This window comes from Podarcis cretensis (assembly GCF_951804945.1).
Source record: "Podarcis cretensis genome assembly, chromosome: 1".
Lineage (NCBI taxonomy): Eukaryota > Metazoa > Chordata > Lepidosauria > Squamata > Lacertidae > Podarcis > Podarcis cretensis.
In genome coordinates this window covers 3,651,312-3,669,066 of record NC_137170.1, presented here as the reverse complement: position 1 = coordinate 3,669,066, position 17,755 = coordinate 3,651,312, and positions in this window count along the sequence as shown.

Genomic DNA, 17,755 nt, shown 5'->3' with positions numbered 1-17,755 from the left:
GACTGGACCTAACGGTCAGGGGTCCCTTTACCTTTAACCTGAGGTATGACTGTACGTTAAATCACCTATCAGACGGCCAACTTAAATGGATGAAGCTGGTCAAACACAAAACCCCTTTCTGGCAGCTGCTGCCACCCCTAAGGCCCAGGGTTCCTTCTTCACATGCTTCATAATGCTGGCACTCTGGGTCACACAACAAAAGGGTTAAGCAGGGCATTTAGCGCAGACAAACAGCGAAACCTTTTCCTCACATGGCACACAGTGACGGTGGGAGAATCTGTCAGTTTAAAGTTTCTCCCAGGTTCCCATTTCTCATTCCAGTCTTAAATTCAGTTCTCCACACTTCCATGTCAGTTTGCAAATTCTTCTTCTTTTTTTAAAGTCCGTTTGAAAATTGATTAGCATCTTACCGGGGATCTCTCCTAATACGCACAGGTTTGTATGCAATTATGCCTAACTTTGCAAAGCGCATTTTTGTAATATTATGCATTTTCACGCATACATGCATATCTGTGCACACTTCACCCTAGAATGTGCATTTTTGTACATGTTACTTGGTTGGCAAATTGCACTGCAAAATTCAGAGAAGTGTGAATTCTGGAGGATGGCTGCCTTTTGATCTTCATGCAGTTTAAGGAAGTGCAGAGGAGGTAGACTGGCCTGTAACTGGGAACATTTTATCTCCCCGCCCCTCCCAAAAAACCCCATTATGAAATCTGCTGCAACCATGTGCACTGATGGCCTCTAGCTTAGTTTTAAAAGAGAATTACAGTGGTACCTTGGTTCTCAAATGCCTTGGAACTCAAACAACCTAGAACCCAAACACTGCAAACCCGGAAGTGTGTGTTACGGTTTGCGAACTTTTTTCGGAAGCCAAATGTGCTCTATTTTGAGTGTTATGCTTCCGTTTTGAGTGTTACGCTGAGTTCTGTCTGTTTTTGCTATTTATTTTGCGTTATTGTTCTATTTTTTGTGACTGTGGGGAACCCAGTTCAGCTACTGATTGATTGTGTGACTGCAGTATACATTGTTTATTGCTTTCGTTTTATGGATCCATGATCTTGTTAGATAGTAAAATCCATGTTCAATAGCTGTTTTAGGGGTTGTTTTTTAAAGTCTGGAACGGATTAATCCATTTTGCATTCCTCTCTATGGGAAAGTGTGCCTTGGTTTTGGAACGCTTTGATTTTGGAATGGACTTCCAGAACGGATTATGTTTGAGAACCAAGGTACCACTGTACACAATTTCAGATTGCTATCTCTGTCCAAGAATTTGCCATGGCTGATGTAGCTGGTAGAAGGTTCTCCTAGTCCAGGCATCCTCAACCTTCGACCCTCCAGATGTTTTGGACTACAATTCCCATCATCCCTGACCACTGGTCCTGTTAGCTAGGGATCATGGGAGTTGTAGGCCAAAATATCTGGAGGGCCACAGGTTCGGGGTACCTGTTCTAGTCACTGAGGCTACCTGGATCAAGGAGCATCCTTCTTTCCCCAAACTCCAAACCAGAACTTTCAAAGGGACAGTAACCATATCCAGAACAGGCAGATGGGCCAACCTTCTGGACATTTGAACCACCCACCCTCAATGCCTCTGTTTCCCCAGGGTTCCAACATTTCAGGAGTTCAGGGAGTGGCTGGAAAATAAAAATGTCCAAGATACCCTTTTCTGTCAGCGAAGAATTGATGCTTTTGAATTATGGTGCTGGAGGAGACTCTTGAGAGTCCCATGGACTGCAAGAAGATCAAACCTCTCCATTCTGAAGGAAATCAGCCCTGAGTGCTCACTAGAAGGACAGATCGTGAAGCTGAGGCTCCAATACTTTGGCCACCTCATGAGCAGAGAAGACTCCCTGGAAAAGACCCTGATGCTGGGAAAGATGGAGGGCACAAGGAGAAGGGGACGGCAGAGGACGAGATGGTTGGACAGTGTTCTCGAAGCTACCAGCATGAGTTTGACCAAACTGTGGGAGGCAGTGGAAGACAGGAGTGCCTGGCGTGCTCTGGTCCAGGGGGTTACGAAGAGTCGGATACGACTAAACGACTAAACAACAACATCCTTTTCTGATAAATTTCAGCTAAGCACTAGTGAAGACCAGCCTACTGAATTGATAAGCAGTCGACGCAGATGAAACAAATAATGGAGAGAGAGAGATCTGCTCTGTCCAGCCAGCCTCTGTCAGCAGTCTGGTAGCGTGTGAGGAAAAGCTTCTCTCTGCGCTTTGGTGCTGGAGCAAGCGAGCAAGTCCAGGAATGAAGGCTGCTGTTAATGGCACGGCTCTGGAACAACAAGGCGCGTGATACCCTCGGCTGGCTTTCGCGTGGAGTGAGGCCGCTTAGCAGCTTCAGTGAACAGGCAATTTGCAAAAGTGCCTGGCAAATCGCCGTGTCAAATGCCACGCTCAGATTGGCGCAATTGCATGCTTAATGTCTGGAACCATCCGCAGCCCATGGCAGAAAAGGCAAAGAGCTCAGGCACAGCAGGCAGCAAGGAAATAAAAGGAAAGAGGGTCGGCTACACACCACACCTCTGCCCCATAACCTAGGAGGAGTGTCCTGCTAAGGCAGGGGTCAGCAAACTTTTTCAGCAGGGGGCCGGTTCACTGTCCCTCAGACCTTGTGGGGGGCCAGACTATTTTTGGGAGGGGGGAATGAACGAATTCCTATGCCCCACAAATAACCCAGAGATGCATTTGAAATACCGTATTTTTCGCTCTATAGGACGCACTTTTTCCCCTCCAAAACTTAAGGGGAAATGTGTGCGCATCCTATGGAGCGAATGCAGGCTCCTTGGCTTCAGCGATAGCAACGTGAAGCCTCCAAAGCACAGAGAGAGCGCTCCGTCCGTGCTCCGGAGGCTTCTCGTTGCTTTCGCTGAAGCCTGGAAAGCAAGAGGGGGCGGTGCGCACCGACCCCTCTCGCTCTCCAGGCTTCAGGGATAGCCGCCTGAAGCCTTCGGAGCGCAGCAGGAACTTGCACTGCACTCTGAAGGCTTCGGGTTCCTTTTGCTGAAGACGGGCGAGCAAGACTCTCCTGACTTCAGCAGAGAGGGAGAGCTGTGCAGCGCCCCTTCAGCGAAGCGGGAGGAGAAATGGAAGGGGATCCATTTCTCCTGCCGCTTTGCTGAAGGGGCGCTGAGCAGAGAGGGGGAGAAATATTTTTTCCTGTTCTCCCCCTCCTATGGTCCGGTGTGTCCTATAGAGCGAAAAATACGGTAAAAGCACACATTCTACTCATGTAAAAACACTAGGCAGGCCCCACAAATAACCCAGAGATGCATTTTAAATAAAAGGACACATTCTACTCATGTAAAAACACGCCGATTCCCAGAGTGTCAGCGGGCCGGATTTAGAAGGCGACTGGGCCGGATCCTGCCTCTGGGCCTTAGTTTGCCTACCCATGTCCTAAGGCCTTGGTGGCCTTGTTTTAAACAGATTTTAATATTGCATTGCTGCAACTCACCCTGGGACCTTCTGGTGAAAGGTGGGTAAGAAACTGAAGAAACAACAGCAACAACAACAACACATTATGTGTGTAGTAGGCATTGTATAAAATCACATCTAAAAATGGGGGCGTTGAAAAGGAACGTGCAATACAATGGCAATTAATTTTCATGAGGTCCTTAAAAAAAAACAAAAAACGCTCAAATTGATGCACAGATGTGGTGAGTTGAATTTAAGACTGAAATAATGAGAACTGAGAGTGGCAGATGTGTTTGTCCTTGGATAGGACGCAAGATCTGCACTTTCATTCTAGTTTGCTCCATTCAACTCCAGCAGCAAAGGGGGGGTGGACCTTGTTGCTCATCCTTCTGTTTTAGACAGACTGCAAGTTACGTTCTTCCCTTCTCAAGCAACACTGCCAGGGAAGTGGGGGCTGCAACCTCGCCGTAGATTAGATGGGAGATCGCAGACCTAGAAAGAAATGACTTTTCCAGGACCAGATCTTGGCCTGAAATCGTGTGAGAAAGAAAAGCGCCCAAAATGGTCACCGTGCTCTTACTGGGGGAAAAACACAAGGATGTCCCTGTTTTTCTGGGGCAATTGACAGGTGTTTTCTTATGCTTAAAGGTAAAGGTAAAGGGACCCCTGACCATTAGGTCCAGTCGCGGCCGACTCTGGGGTTGCGGCGCTCATCTCGCTTTATTGGCCGAGGGAGCCGGCGTACAAGCTTCCGGGTCACGTGGCCAGCATGACTAAGCCACTTCTGGCGAACCAGAGCAGTGCATGGAAATGCCATTTACCTTCCCACCGGAGTGGTACCTATTTATCTACTTGCACTTTGTGCTTTCGAACTGCTAGGTTGGCAGGAGCAGGGACTGAGCAACAGGAGCTCAACCCGTTGCGGGGATTCAAACCGCCGACCTTCTGATCGGCAAGTCCTAGGTTCTGTGGTTTAACCCACAGCGCCACCCGTGTCTTATGCTTATTCTCTTTCAAATGTTGCCCACAACTTGGATATCTTTGCTGTGTAACAAGTGGCTAACCAGTTTCATAAATCTTAAGTTCCTGGAAGTCACAGCTATCTAGGATGCACCCGATGATCCTGGAACATGTCTTGGGCAGAGCATAGGGGAAAACAGCGGACGCAGAAACAGCCTCAGGAAACATCTGTGCCCCCCACCCCACCCAAGCCACACCTGATCCGCCCCACCAACTCACTTTGCAGACAGACGGCATCCTTTGTCTGCAATCCATTTGTTGATGGGCGGCCTGATAAATATTTAGAATAAACAAAGAGCCGCCTCCTGTCTACCGTCTCGATGCAAAAAATCTGAACTGGCAAAACACACATTTATTTTTTAATTTTTTCCCAGGAATGGCAGGCAGCCTCTTCTTAGACGCCTCGCTGGAGGGAGGGAGTTGCTCAAGGCGCATCACTCACCAAGGTCAGGCTAATAAGCCGATGCTATTAAAAGCTGGAGCCGGCACACCAGCTGGACGAGAAGCTGGAGTCGTGGAATGCTGCCTGGCCGGTGAGACGAGCATCGCTCAGCACCGATTGCATTAAGGGAAGCACACAGGGAAAGGAGCAGCAGGATCCCATCTCTGAATCCCCAAGTGGGAGATTCTCTCTCTCTCTCGGCAGCCTCTGAAAACAGTGTGTGTATGTGGGTGTGTTTTGGTTTGGCAGCTGTACAACTTCAGAGCTGGACCAGAGCCCAGCAAGTGATGAAGCAGAACCCTTGTGCAGGTTTACTCGGAAGTTGCTATTTAGTCGTTTAGTCGTGTCCGACTCTTTGTGACCCCCTGGACCAGAGCACACCAGGCACTCTTGTCTTCCACTGCCTCCTGCAGTTTGGTCAGACTCATGCTAGTAGCTTCGAGAACACTGTCCAGCCATCTCGTCCTCTGTCGCCCCCTTCTCCTTGTGCCCTCCATCTTTCCCAGCATCAGGGTCTTTTCCAGGGAGTCTTCTCTTCTCATGAGGTGGCCAAAGTCTTGGAGCCTCAGCTTCAGGATCTGTCCTTCCAGTGAGCACTCAGGGCTGAGTTCCTTCAGAATGGAGAGGTTGGATCTTCTTGCAGTCCATGGGACTCTCAAGAGTCTCCTCCAGCACCACAATTCAAAAGCATCCATTCTTCGGTGATCAGCCTTCTTTATGGTCCAGGGATGGGCAAATCCATCTATTTCAGCTTCACTTCTCAGTTTCCCAAACTTAAGTTCAGTTCAGGTCTCTACACTTGACAACAGCTTGAAAATTCATTGGTTTCTCAGTGCAAATCTCTCCTAACGTACACATTTGTATGCAATCTCCCCAAAATGCACTCCCCCCCCAGCTATTTCCCCTAATATAAGGCATTTTGTATGTTATTTTCACTGATCTATGTGGGTGTCTTTTTACACGGCCAGAGGACTGCATTGCAAAATTCAGAGGCATGCAAATTTTGAAGAATGATTGTGTTTTGTTTCGTTTTATTTTAGAATCAGGCCAGTTTACCTTCAAACGCAAACTGATTCAGATTTTCCTCCCTTGTGAAGTCAGCTCTCCTGTGAAACTGAGGGCAGAGTCACACCATGCATTCAGAGCACAACCAGTCCACACTTAAGTATGGGAAGGGAAAACTAGTTTCCAGGATTCTTTGTAGTGGGAAAATGTGCTTTAAATGTGCGTTGGGTATGCTTCCAATGAATTAACGCCTGCTCCCGAGACACAGGCCGATTCCAGGCTGCCACTATTTCACAGGTGGGGTTCAGTCATATACCAGCAAATTTAGGTTCTGCAATTAAATTAGGATCTGGCGCTCTTGCGCAACAAAACTGCTCCTCCCTCCCAATTCCCCCCCCGCGCTTCTTGATGAGCAAATGCCCTAGAAAGTGTGGGATGATAATTGCTTGTCTGGACATCCATATAACCACACAAGCAAGTCACAATGCATGTTCAACCATCAGCAGACATTGCATTGCCTCCATGCAAACTTTGTAAAAATGAATCAGGGTGAATGGCTCTTTTATGTAGCCCCATAGCAAGCTTTATGTTAAATGGGGTTAATTAGAACATGAAACAGCCCCCTCCCAAGCCACATGCACTCCTGGAAGCCAAGCACTTCCAGTGCAGCTTTGTAGTTACAAAGACTTTTCTGCTTTAAAGAAACAACCCCAGCAAATATGAATTCTGCTACTCTCGGCACCCGATTTTAAAGATGGGCTGTGTGTTAGCTTGCAAATGGACAACATTCTCTTTCCCCCTGCCTCTTCCATCAGATACTCACAAGGGAGGGGGTTTGGGATGTCTTGGCAGAAAAAAATGGAGCGGCTCCGTTTACATTGCTCAACCAGGTTAGTTGTCTATACCCACAATGGCCTGAGTGTGCATGTGGGTGCAATTCTGGGATTAGGATATATATATATATATATATGTATGTTGTTGTTTAGTCGTTTAGTCGTGTTCGACGTTTCGTGACCCCCTGGACCAGAGCACGCCAGGCACTTCTGTCTTCCACTGCCTCCCGCAGTTTGGTCAAACTCATGCTGGTAGCTTTGAGAACACTGTCCCACCATCTCGTCCTCTGTCGTCCCCTTCTCCTTGTGCCCTCCATCTTCCCCAACACAAGGGTCTTTTCCAGGGAGTCTTCTCTTCTCATGAGGTGGCCAAAGTCTTGGAGCCTCAGCTTCAGGATCTGTCCTTCCAGTGAGCATTCAGGGCTGATTTCCTTCAGAATGGAGAGGTTGGATCTTCTTGCAGTCCATGGGACTCTCAAGAGTCTCCTCCAGCACCATAATTCAAAAGCATCAATTCTTCGGCGATCAGCCTTCTTTATGGTCCAGCTCTCCCTTCCATACATCACTACTGGGAAAACCATGGCTTTAACTATACGGACCTTTCTTGGCAAGGTGATGTCTCTGCTTTTTAAGACGCTGTCTAGGTTTGCCATCGCCTTTCTCCCAAGGAGCAGGCGTCTTTTAATTTCATGACTGCTGTCACCATCTGCAGTGATCATGGAGCCCAAGAAAGTAAAATCTCTCACTGCCTCCATTTCTTCCCCTTCTATTTGCCAGGAGGTGATGGGCCCAGTGGCCATGATCTTCATTTTTTTGATGTTGAGCTTCAGACCATATTTTGCGCTCTCCTCTTTCACCCTCAATAAAAGGTTATTTAATTCCTCATCACTTCCTGCCATCAAGGTTGTGTCATCTGCATATCTGAGGTTGTTGATATTTCTTCCGGCAATCTTAATTCCGGCTTGGGATTCATCCAGCCCAGCCTTTCGCATGATGAATTCGGCATATAAGTTAAATAAGCAGGGAGACAATATACAGACTTGCCGTACTCCTTTCCCAATTTTGAACCAATCAGTTGTTCCATATCCAGTTCTAACTGTAGCTTCTTGTCCCACATAGAGATTTCTCAGGAGACAGATGAGGTGATCAGGCACTCCCATTTCTTTAAGAACTTGCCATAGTTTGCTGTGGTCGACACAGTCAAAGGCTTTTGCATAGTCAATGAAGCAGAATGAATATATATATATATATATATATATATAAAATATTTTTTATTAATTTTAACACATAAATTATAAAATGTACCATAAAACCTATCACTTATATAATCTTTTTAGACTTCCATCAGCACCTCTGATGATCCACCGTTTTAACCACTTGTAATGCATTTCTTAACTTTATATTGCCTTTACATCTCTTAACAAATCATCCTCCCCCTTGTCCATTTTTACATTACTTCTAATAATACTCCTTACAAAATTTCTTGCAACCCTACAAACGTCGTCTGTTCTTCACAATTACTTTTCAAATAGTCTGTAATTTTACTCCAGTCTTCTGTGAATTTCTGGTCTCGCCGGTTTCGAACCCTTCCTATTAGTTTATCTAATTCTGCATAGTTCATTAACTTCATCCTCCATTCTTCAATCGTCGGTAACTATTCTTGCTTCCATTTTTGGGCCAATAATATTCTTGCTGCTGTTATTGCATATAAAAAGAGCTTACATTCCTTTCTATTTATGTCACTTCCCACAATGCCCAATAAAAATGCTTTCTTTATAAATGTATATTTCAACATTTTTTTCAACTCATTATATATCATCTCTCAGAAGCATTTCAGCTTTTTACATTTCCACCACATGTGATAAAATGTTCCCTCTTTTTCTTTACATTTCCAACATTTATTACTGACTTTATACATTTTCGCTAACTTGACAGGTGTAATATACCATTTATACATCATTTTCATCACATTTTCTTTTAGGGCATTGCATGCAGTAAATTTTAAACCTTCCTTCCATAATTTCACCCAATCACTCAGCTGTATATTATACCCAAAATATTTGGCTCAGTGAAGGGATTAGGTTTTGAATGTGCAAATGGTTGTAGCTGGGAGAAGGGAGAAAAAGTAGTTTTTTCACATTTTCTCTATCAAAAGCTCCAATAAGTGTGATCAACAGATAAAGAAAGTCAACACAGTGAGCTTCATGGCTGAGTGTGAATTTGAACTTTGGTCTCCCCCAGGTTCCAGACCAGCACTTTTAATATCTAGACCACACTGGCTCCGTTGTCTTTCTGACATTTAGTACTAGAAAAAAATCTAGAAATGTCTTCAAAAAGAAGAATGGGTATGTTTGTGTCAAATGGGTTTTGGTGCCCTCCTGACCATGACAGGGACCCCCCCCCCCCTTTCTAATATCTGGGGCTGATGCATGCACAAAGCAAAAATCCCGCAAATAGAAGCAGGTTTGTGCATTCAAAGATTTTCCTTCAATCTTACTAATAAGCACCATCAATCATTTCAACATCTCTGCACTCATTCCTTGCAGGTTTAATGAAAAGCTGGGCTGAGCTGGTGCCTGCACATTTGTTATTTAACCTCTGTTCGTATTGCATCGCATTGCATTTATATAATCAAAAGCCGCAGACAATTTTAGAAAACGCTGTACGTCCAGGATAGAGAGAGGGCTGGAATACCCCCTCAGGTGCCACAAACCATCTTCAGCCTCTCTTTGGGTCGCCCCGCTTAGCAATTCAGCTCTGCGCAGAGCTGCCCAATTTCAGAGTGAATACTCTGTTAAAGGTAAAGGTAAAGGTACCCCTGCCCGTACGGGCCAGTCTTGACAGACTCTGGGGTTGTGCGCCCATCTCACTTAAGAGGCCAGGGGCCAGCGCTGTCCGGAGACACTTCCGGGTCACGTGGCCAGCGTGACATCGCTGCTCTGGCGAGCCAGAGCCGCACACGGAAACGCCGTTTACCTTCCCGCTGGTAAGCGGTCCCTATTTATCTACTTGCACCCGGAGGTGCTTTCGAACTGCTAGGTTGGCAGGCGCTGGGACCGAGCAGCGGGAGCGCACCCCGCCGCAGGGATTCGAACCGCCGACCTTTCGATCGGCAAGCCCTAGGCGCTGAGGCTTTAACCCACAGCGCCACCTGCGTCCTGTTACTCTGTTACTGCTGCACAATTGAATCCCCTTTTATCTAGAGCAGGGTGGTGGGGAGAACTCAGGCCTGAACGTGGCCCCTCCTGGGCTCTGCACCTGACCCCGGGGCCTCTCTCTAGGCCCCTTGCCCCACCACAAGCCTTGCTGCACACCCTCTTCAAATGCTTTCCCCCCAGACTCGATTGTGTGTCCTTGCTTGAACCAGGATTGGTTCTGGGCTGCATCAATAGTAGTATAGCATCTAGATCAAGGGAAGTAATAGTGCCACTGTATTCTGCTCTGGTCAGACCTCACCTGGAGTACTGTGTCCAGTTCTGGGCACCACAGTTCAAGAAGGACACTGACAAACTGGAACGTGTCCAGAGGAGGGCAACCAAAATGGTCAAAGGCCTGGAAACGATGCCTTATGAGGAACGGCTAAGGGAGCTGGGCATGTTTAGCCTGGAGAAGAGGAGGTTAAGGGGTGATATGATAGCCATGTTCAAATATATTAAAAGATGTCACATAGAGGAGGGAGAAAGGTTGTTTTCTGCTGCTCCAGAGAAGTGGACACAGAGCAATGGTTCTAAACTACAAGAAAAAAAATTCCACCTAAACATTAGGAATAACTTCCTGACAGTAAGAGCTGTTGGACAGTGGAATTTGCTGCCAAGGAGTGTGGTGGAGTCTCCTTCTTTGGAGGTCTTTAAGCAGAGGCTTGACAACCATATGTCAGGAGTGCTCTGATGGTGTTTCCTACTTGGCAGGGGGTTGGACCCGATGGCCCTTGTGGTCTCTTCCAACTCTATGATTCTATGATTCTAGGATAATGCCTCTTAGTGCTGGGTGGAAAGGCGGGTGAGTGGGGAGACCTCAGATTTCTGCCTGGCTGGAACTTTACACCCAATTTTGCTTCTGGCTCCCCACCCCTGGCATGCAGCCCCAAAACTTTGCCCATGATAGAATTTGGCCCTTGGGATGGAGAAGGTCCCCTTCTCTTGATCCACAGCAGGAGTGGGCAAACTTTTTGACCTAGAGGTGCTTTCTCTGCCCACTCCGTGGGCCAACCTTTGACAGGTGCCCACCCACCTGTCAAAGTTGGACCACAGAGCACGATCTGCTTTGCCAGCCTGGTCTCTGCAGGGAGACACACTGGCTGGCAAAGCAGGGCTGAGCAAAGAATAAAGTATTTGATGGACTTTTCAGAGCTAGCTGACCTGACTGGAAGAATCCGCAACCAGAAAGAAGAGGAGTTTCAAGAGGACTGGAGGAAATTCAAGGACTATTTGAATAAATATTGTAATATAAAAAATTAGAAATTACTTGAAAGAAACAAATAGGCCTAGGATTAAATTAAGTCATAATTAAATAAATGGGATTTAAAATGTTAAGAAAAGTGAATAAGATAGACAATAATTGGAAATTGTTTTAGTTTAATAATGATATTGGAAAGCTGTTACTTTTAATTACAAGGAAACTCAGAAGGGAGGGATTTGAGGCAGTTAACCAAGATGTTTAAAAGGTTGGATTTGTGAAGAATTAAATTTGTTGTTATTGTTTATCTGTTTATTGTTCCCCCTTTCCCCCCTCTCTTTCTTCTTTTTCCTTTTTCTATTTTTGTGTATCATCTTGCTTTTTGGTTTGTGTTATCACGGTGGAGAATCTAACTTTTTTTTAAAAAAAGAATAAGGTCTTTGCTCACCAGTTGATGAGCAGATACTTCCGTTCCTGCGCTTCCTCGAGATCCTGCTGGTGCCCACTAGCGAAAAAAGGTTGGCAATCCTGACACCAGCCCCCCCCCCATCTTTGCTGCTACTCCCTGCCCACCCCTAAGTCTGTACTAGAGGGCGCAGAAATTCAATGCTGTTCACACTGAAAGCCAAACAGGTGGAAAGTACTTTTATTTTTACCTATTTTATTTGTAAAGGCAATCTTTGTATGACCCAGTACCTTATTGTGCCTTTTGAACTGCCCCGTGTCTTTGTACCGGTGTCCTTCCAGGCTGTGATGCTTTATGGTTCTATCACAATTAAGAATAAAGGTTCCATTAAGTATTAGTGGTGCCTGGCGTTTGCAGAGATTGGTGACGCTAAGTGACCATGTGCCTCGATATTCGTGTATGAAATAAAATCATGCCATATTGGGGAGGGGAGTCATTTGAGCTCTACCCTTTAGATACGTTGGGAACTAAATTATCTTCTCAATAAGGGCAGTGCCAGTACCAGCAGTCCAAATTATTAAGAATTAGGTCTTCCAAGGTTTGGCAACATAAGCCCTGGACTGCTGTTAAGAGATGAGCAATGAGAACAAATATTACTAGCTCCTAGTTATCATGTATAGTTCAAGCTATGGTTTTCCCAGTAGTGATGTACGGAAGTGAGAGCTGGACCATAAGGAAGGCGGATCGTCGAAGAATGGATGCTTTTGAATTATGGTGCTGGAAGAGACTCTTGAGAGTCCCATGGACTGCAAGAAGATCAAACCTCCCCATTCTGAAGGAAATCAGCCCTGAGTGCTCATTGGAAGGACAGATCCTGAAGCTGAGGCTCCAATACTGTGGCCACCTCATGAGCAGAGAAGACTCCCTGGAAAAGACCCTGATGTTGGGAAAGATGGAGGGCACAAGGAGAAGGGGGCGACAGAGGACGAGATGGCTGGACAGTGTTCTCGAGCTACCAGCATGAGCTTGACCAAACTGCGGGAGGCAGTGGAAGACAGAAGAGCCTGGCGTGCTCTGGTCCAGGGGGTCACGAAGAGTCGGACACGACTAAATGACTAAACAACAACAGTTATCATGTTCCACTATGGGAAAAATGAAGGCTTCTGCTTTTCTTTGGGGGGGGGGGTGGGTGGGACAGGACAACATTCATTTCCACTTGGTGTTTTTAAATTTTAATACACAAGTCTCGTGCAAGGCTGAAAAAGGTTCTTGCGATGCTGTTTGACATAAGGCCCAATGACCCAACAGTACTACAGATACCAGTCTGTATTAATGATGAGAGTGTGAGTTATGCGCAATCATGTATGGGGTGTGTGTGTGTGAGAGAGAGAGAAGTAAAATGGATAAAAAGAAGTCTGTCCTCACAGCTCCAAGAGCTTAGGAGAAAAGCCGTAATTGACTGGTTCATGGGAATTTAACATGCAACATGGAACAGGATCCCAGCCCTTGTGAAGAAAGACCCTTTGTCTTGGGCAGGAAATTCAGCCTCATTACTCCATCTTCCAGCTCATTAAACAGAGAGGAAAAGCGATTGTTGAACAGTGGATGCATCAGGAGCACATAACCATCCATTCTTGCCATGCTTGGCTCCAAAAGTTGGTTGGTTTTCTGCTTCTAGAGGGGTGGCTGGATCAGTCTGTTGTCACAAAAACAGCAAAGTGGTAGCCAATTTTTAAATTTGCATTTCCAAAGAAGCTCAATATTTTAAAAACTTTTAAGAAGAGTCTGCTGGATCAGACCAACGGCCCATCTAGTCCAGCACCGTCTTGTGTGGTGCACAGAAGCATTGCTGCCTTTGACTGTGGATTAAGAGCATAGCCATATTGACAGCCCTGTCCTTCATAAGGGAAGCAGGTGGCGTTGTGGTCTAAACCACCAAGCCTCTTGGGCTTGCCGATCGGAAGGTCGGTGGTTCGAATCCCCACGATGGGGTGAGCTCCTGTTGCTCAGTCCCTGCTCCTGCCAACCTAGCAGTTTGAAAGCACACCGGTGCAAGCAGATAAATGGGTACCGCTGCGGCGGGAAGGTAAACGGCATTTCCATGCGCTCTGGTTTCCGTCACGGTGTTCTGTTGCATCAGAAGTGGTTTAGTTCTGCTGGCCACATGACCCGGAAAGCTGTCTGTGGACAAACACCGGCTCCCTCGGCCTGAAAGCGAGATGAGTGTCGCAACCCCAGTCGCCTTTGACTGGACTTAACCATCCAGGAGTCCTTTACCTTTACCTTACCTGTACTCCATTAATTTATCTAATCCTCTCGTAAAGTCATCCATGTTGGTGTTGAATGATCTTCTACCAGCTGTGTTTGATAAGGGTAATGTTAAAAATGGGGGGGGGGGTAAGAATAATTGTCTCTACAGTGGTACCTCAGGTTAAGAACTTAATTCGTTCCGGAGATCCGTTCTTAACCTGAAACTGTTCTTAACCTGAAGCACCACTTTAGCTAATGGGGCCTCCCACTGCCGCTGCACGATTTCTGTTCTCATCCTGAAGTAAAGTTCTTAACCCAAGGTACTATTTCTGGGTTAGCGGAGCCTGTAACCTGAAGCGTCTGTAACCCGAGGTACCACTGTACATTTGGAAATGTGACACTCATACCACCAATAAGGAGCTTGCACTCCAAATCAACTTTAACTGCACAACCTGAATTTGCTGGTATGTGACTGAATCTCTTTGACAAGTGAGTGTCCAAAAGTACCTGTAGTTTGCCGATGAGAAGCAAACTGTCAAAGGATCCTGCAAGCTCACCCACAGGAGGCAGCTGTCTACTGCTTCTCTGCATGATCCAGTGTTCTGGCCTTGCTTTCTCCCAATCAGCCTTCCCTGCACGGAAAGAATTCTGCCACATTTTTTACCAATCATTTCTGGTGCAGCAGTATCAGCTCCACTCAGGGGGAGCTTCCCCATTGCAACCCTGGATGAGATTCAGAACACAAGAACAGACTCCTTCAAGGGCATAGTACCATTACTGACTATAGAAGCCTTTTGGGGGTGCCCTGCAACTTTAATCCAGAAAATGAGAGTGCCTCTGCTATCAGAAGTCAGAAATGCAAATTGCTCGGGGAATCGTTTGAGAGATGTCCAGAACCCTATTTGTTAACTCAGGTGTAATAGTAAGCAAGAACAAATTGCTCAGTCTAGGAAAGGGCAATCCACAGCCAAGACCAGCAGGAAAGGGGAACCGCCACTACCAAGAGGCGACAGACTATTCCAAACTAATCCAACCCCTTGTTGAGGAAAAGGCATCATGGCAGATGTTTAGCTAATACAGTAATTAGATTAACATGTTTTGCCAGCAAAGAGAAGTGGTAATTGAAAAGCTGGAAGTACTTGTTTTGCATTAGCAACATGGCAATAACACTGCCTGCTTTCATAGCGAATGTTTGCTTAAGGCAGGGCTGAACAGCTTAACGCCTAGTACTACAATGGAGTGGAACAGTCTTTGGTCACAGGGGGGCTATACCTAGCGCCTTGTGTCTGGAAACCCTGAATGTGAATTGCATCGTTAAATTCACAGATGAACAAGGCTTTGAAGTTTGTTTCATGTCCAACAGTGACTCTTGAACGCCAAGTAGCACCACAAAGATAGATAGGATCGTAGGAGTGGATCATTGTATAGTTGGAAGGGACCCAAAGGGTCATTTAGTCCAACCCACTGCAATTTCAGAAACACACCAGAAAGCTGTCCCTGCTAATTTTGGTGTACAGAGGTGGGATCACATCTCAGATCAAGTTTCAAAGCCATACACAGTCCTAAGGCTCACTGGGTAACCTTGGGCTTGTCAGATTTCACAGCTTATCCTACCGCCAAGGGTTGCTGTTAGAATAATATGGAATAATTGGAATACTGGAAGCAGTTTACATGAGAAAGATGGGATACAAAGAGGAATTCAACACTTCTGTCAACTCTTGCCTATGCTGGTTGCTCCGATTTTGAGAACCAGCTTCTCCTCACTAGCACACTTGGAATGTAAGTCCAGCAGTTTAAATGACAAGCAGAATTTCCAGATCTATTATTCCACATATAGCCTGTCTTTCTTATAAAGGACTCAAGTCAACAGAGGATTCCTGGGTGGTTTCGCCATCCTGACTGATCAGACCCAAAACAGGACTTTTTGAGAGGCACAAGACACAGCTTGGTTGAGAGTGTTGGATCAGAACCTTGGAGACCAGGGTACAAGTCCACACTTAGCCATGAAGGTCACTGGGGGACCCTGGGCTGGGCACCATCACTCAGCTTAACCTACGGTATCTCACAGGGTTGTGATAAAATGGAGAAGGGAGGAAAGATGGGAGCAGTGTTACAAACTGGGATAGAAAAGCTAGGAGCCAAATGGCTTCTGGGACCTGGGTTGTGGGCACCAAAACAGAATGTCTAGTTGCCACTGGGGGAGGCAAGTTGGCACCACTTTTTATTTATTACTTTGATAAGCATGAATTAATAGACATTAATTAACACAAGCGGCACATTGTTAATATCAGATTTTTAGAATTGTTAATACAATTATTAACAATTGTTGATACAAGGAGGTTCAATCTCCACTCTTAGTGAGTGCCTGTTCCAAGATTCATAAAGGAGTTAATCTAGAATTACTTCATTCTGACCGCATCATCACATCTACTTCATTGGCATGCGAGGCTCAGCCCTGGTCTGCGCCACCCCACCCCTCCAAGACATAAACAACACTGTCAACAATTCACTTTAGTCATTGCTGGCCCACAAATTATGGCTCAACATAATCTCTCAACGGGACAAACAGGATGACGTAATGCAAACTTTGCTAGGGTGATCTCTGCTTTCACAGTACAAAAGTGGATCCCCCTACCCTGTCAGGCAAGAGGGGGAGAGGAAATGGTGTGGTTTCATGTAAAATGTTTCAATAAAACATGCTTAGGGAAAGCAGATAATTGAGAAGGTTTGCTAGTTGTTTTGAGCTTAAACCTGTGGGACTGGGCAAGCAACATCATTTTCTTTTTAAGTCTGTTTTGACACATTTTATTACCACTCTTTTATACATAGGGACGCGGGTGGCGCTGTGGGTTAAAAACCACAGAGCCTAGGGCTTGCCAATCAGAAGGTCGGCGGTTCGAATCCCCACGACGGGGTGAGCTCCCGTTGCTCGGTCCCTGCTCCTGCCAACCTAGCAGTTCGAAAGCACGTCAAAGTGCAAGTAGATAAATATGTACCGCTCCGGCAGGAAGGTAAACGGCATTTCCGTGCGCTGCTCTGGTTCGCCAGAAGCGGCTTAGTCATGCTGGCCACATGACCCGGAAGCTGTATGCTGGCTCCCTCAGCCAATAAAGCGAGATGAGCGCTGCAACCCCAGAGTCAGTCACAACTAGACCTAATGGCCAGGTTTCCCTTTACCTTTTATACAAGCTGTGCATCAAGGTTCAGTTTTATCCTCTTAAATACAATTTTTAATATATGCTGTAAGCAACCCAGAGTGGCTGGGGAATAAGTTGTTGTTGTTGTTGTGAAGTGCTCTGGGCAAATCTTGCTTCTGTGTCATTCCATCCAGCTAACATGAGGGCAAAGAACAGCTCACACTTTACATTTCGATTTTGTATAAAAGAATCCACAGAGGCATTAGTACGGAAAGGAACAGGGATATAGTGGAATAAAGATTTCAGTCACTATTACAGGAGGAATGTATGGCACAGTCCAGGTGCTGGTCTTACAAGAAACCCACTACGGCTGCAATCCTACACACACTTACCTGTGAGTTAATCCCATGGGATTTACCATATTTTTTGCTCTATAACACGCACCTGACCATAACACGCACATAGTTTTTAGAGGAGGAAAACAAGAAAAAAATATTCTAAACGAAACAGTGGATGTATGATTTTTGTGGTTCATGCTGTGGCCACAGACATGTGATCTGACGGTGAGTTTGGGGTAGCCCAATGCAAAAATCCTGAGGATCCATGTGGATCCATGCTTTGTAACCACGTTTTTGCGCCATTGCGGCCCCATGAAACAGTGGGTGCGTGTGCTTTTTGGTGCAGGCTGTAGCCATGGATATGCTATGTGATCTGCTATGGTGAATTTGGGGTGACCTAGTGCAAAAATCCTGAGGATCCGTGTGGATCCGTGCTTTGTAACCACGTTTTAAGTGGGGAGGGAAGGAAAAGAACTCAAGGGACAAGGAGCACGCGTGGGGTGGGTG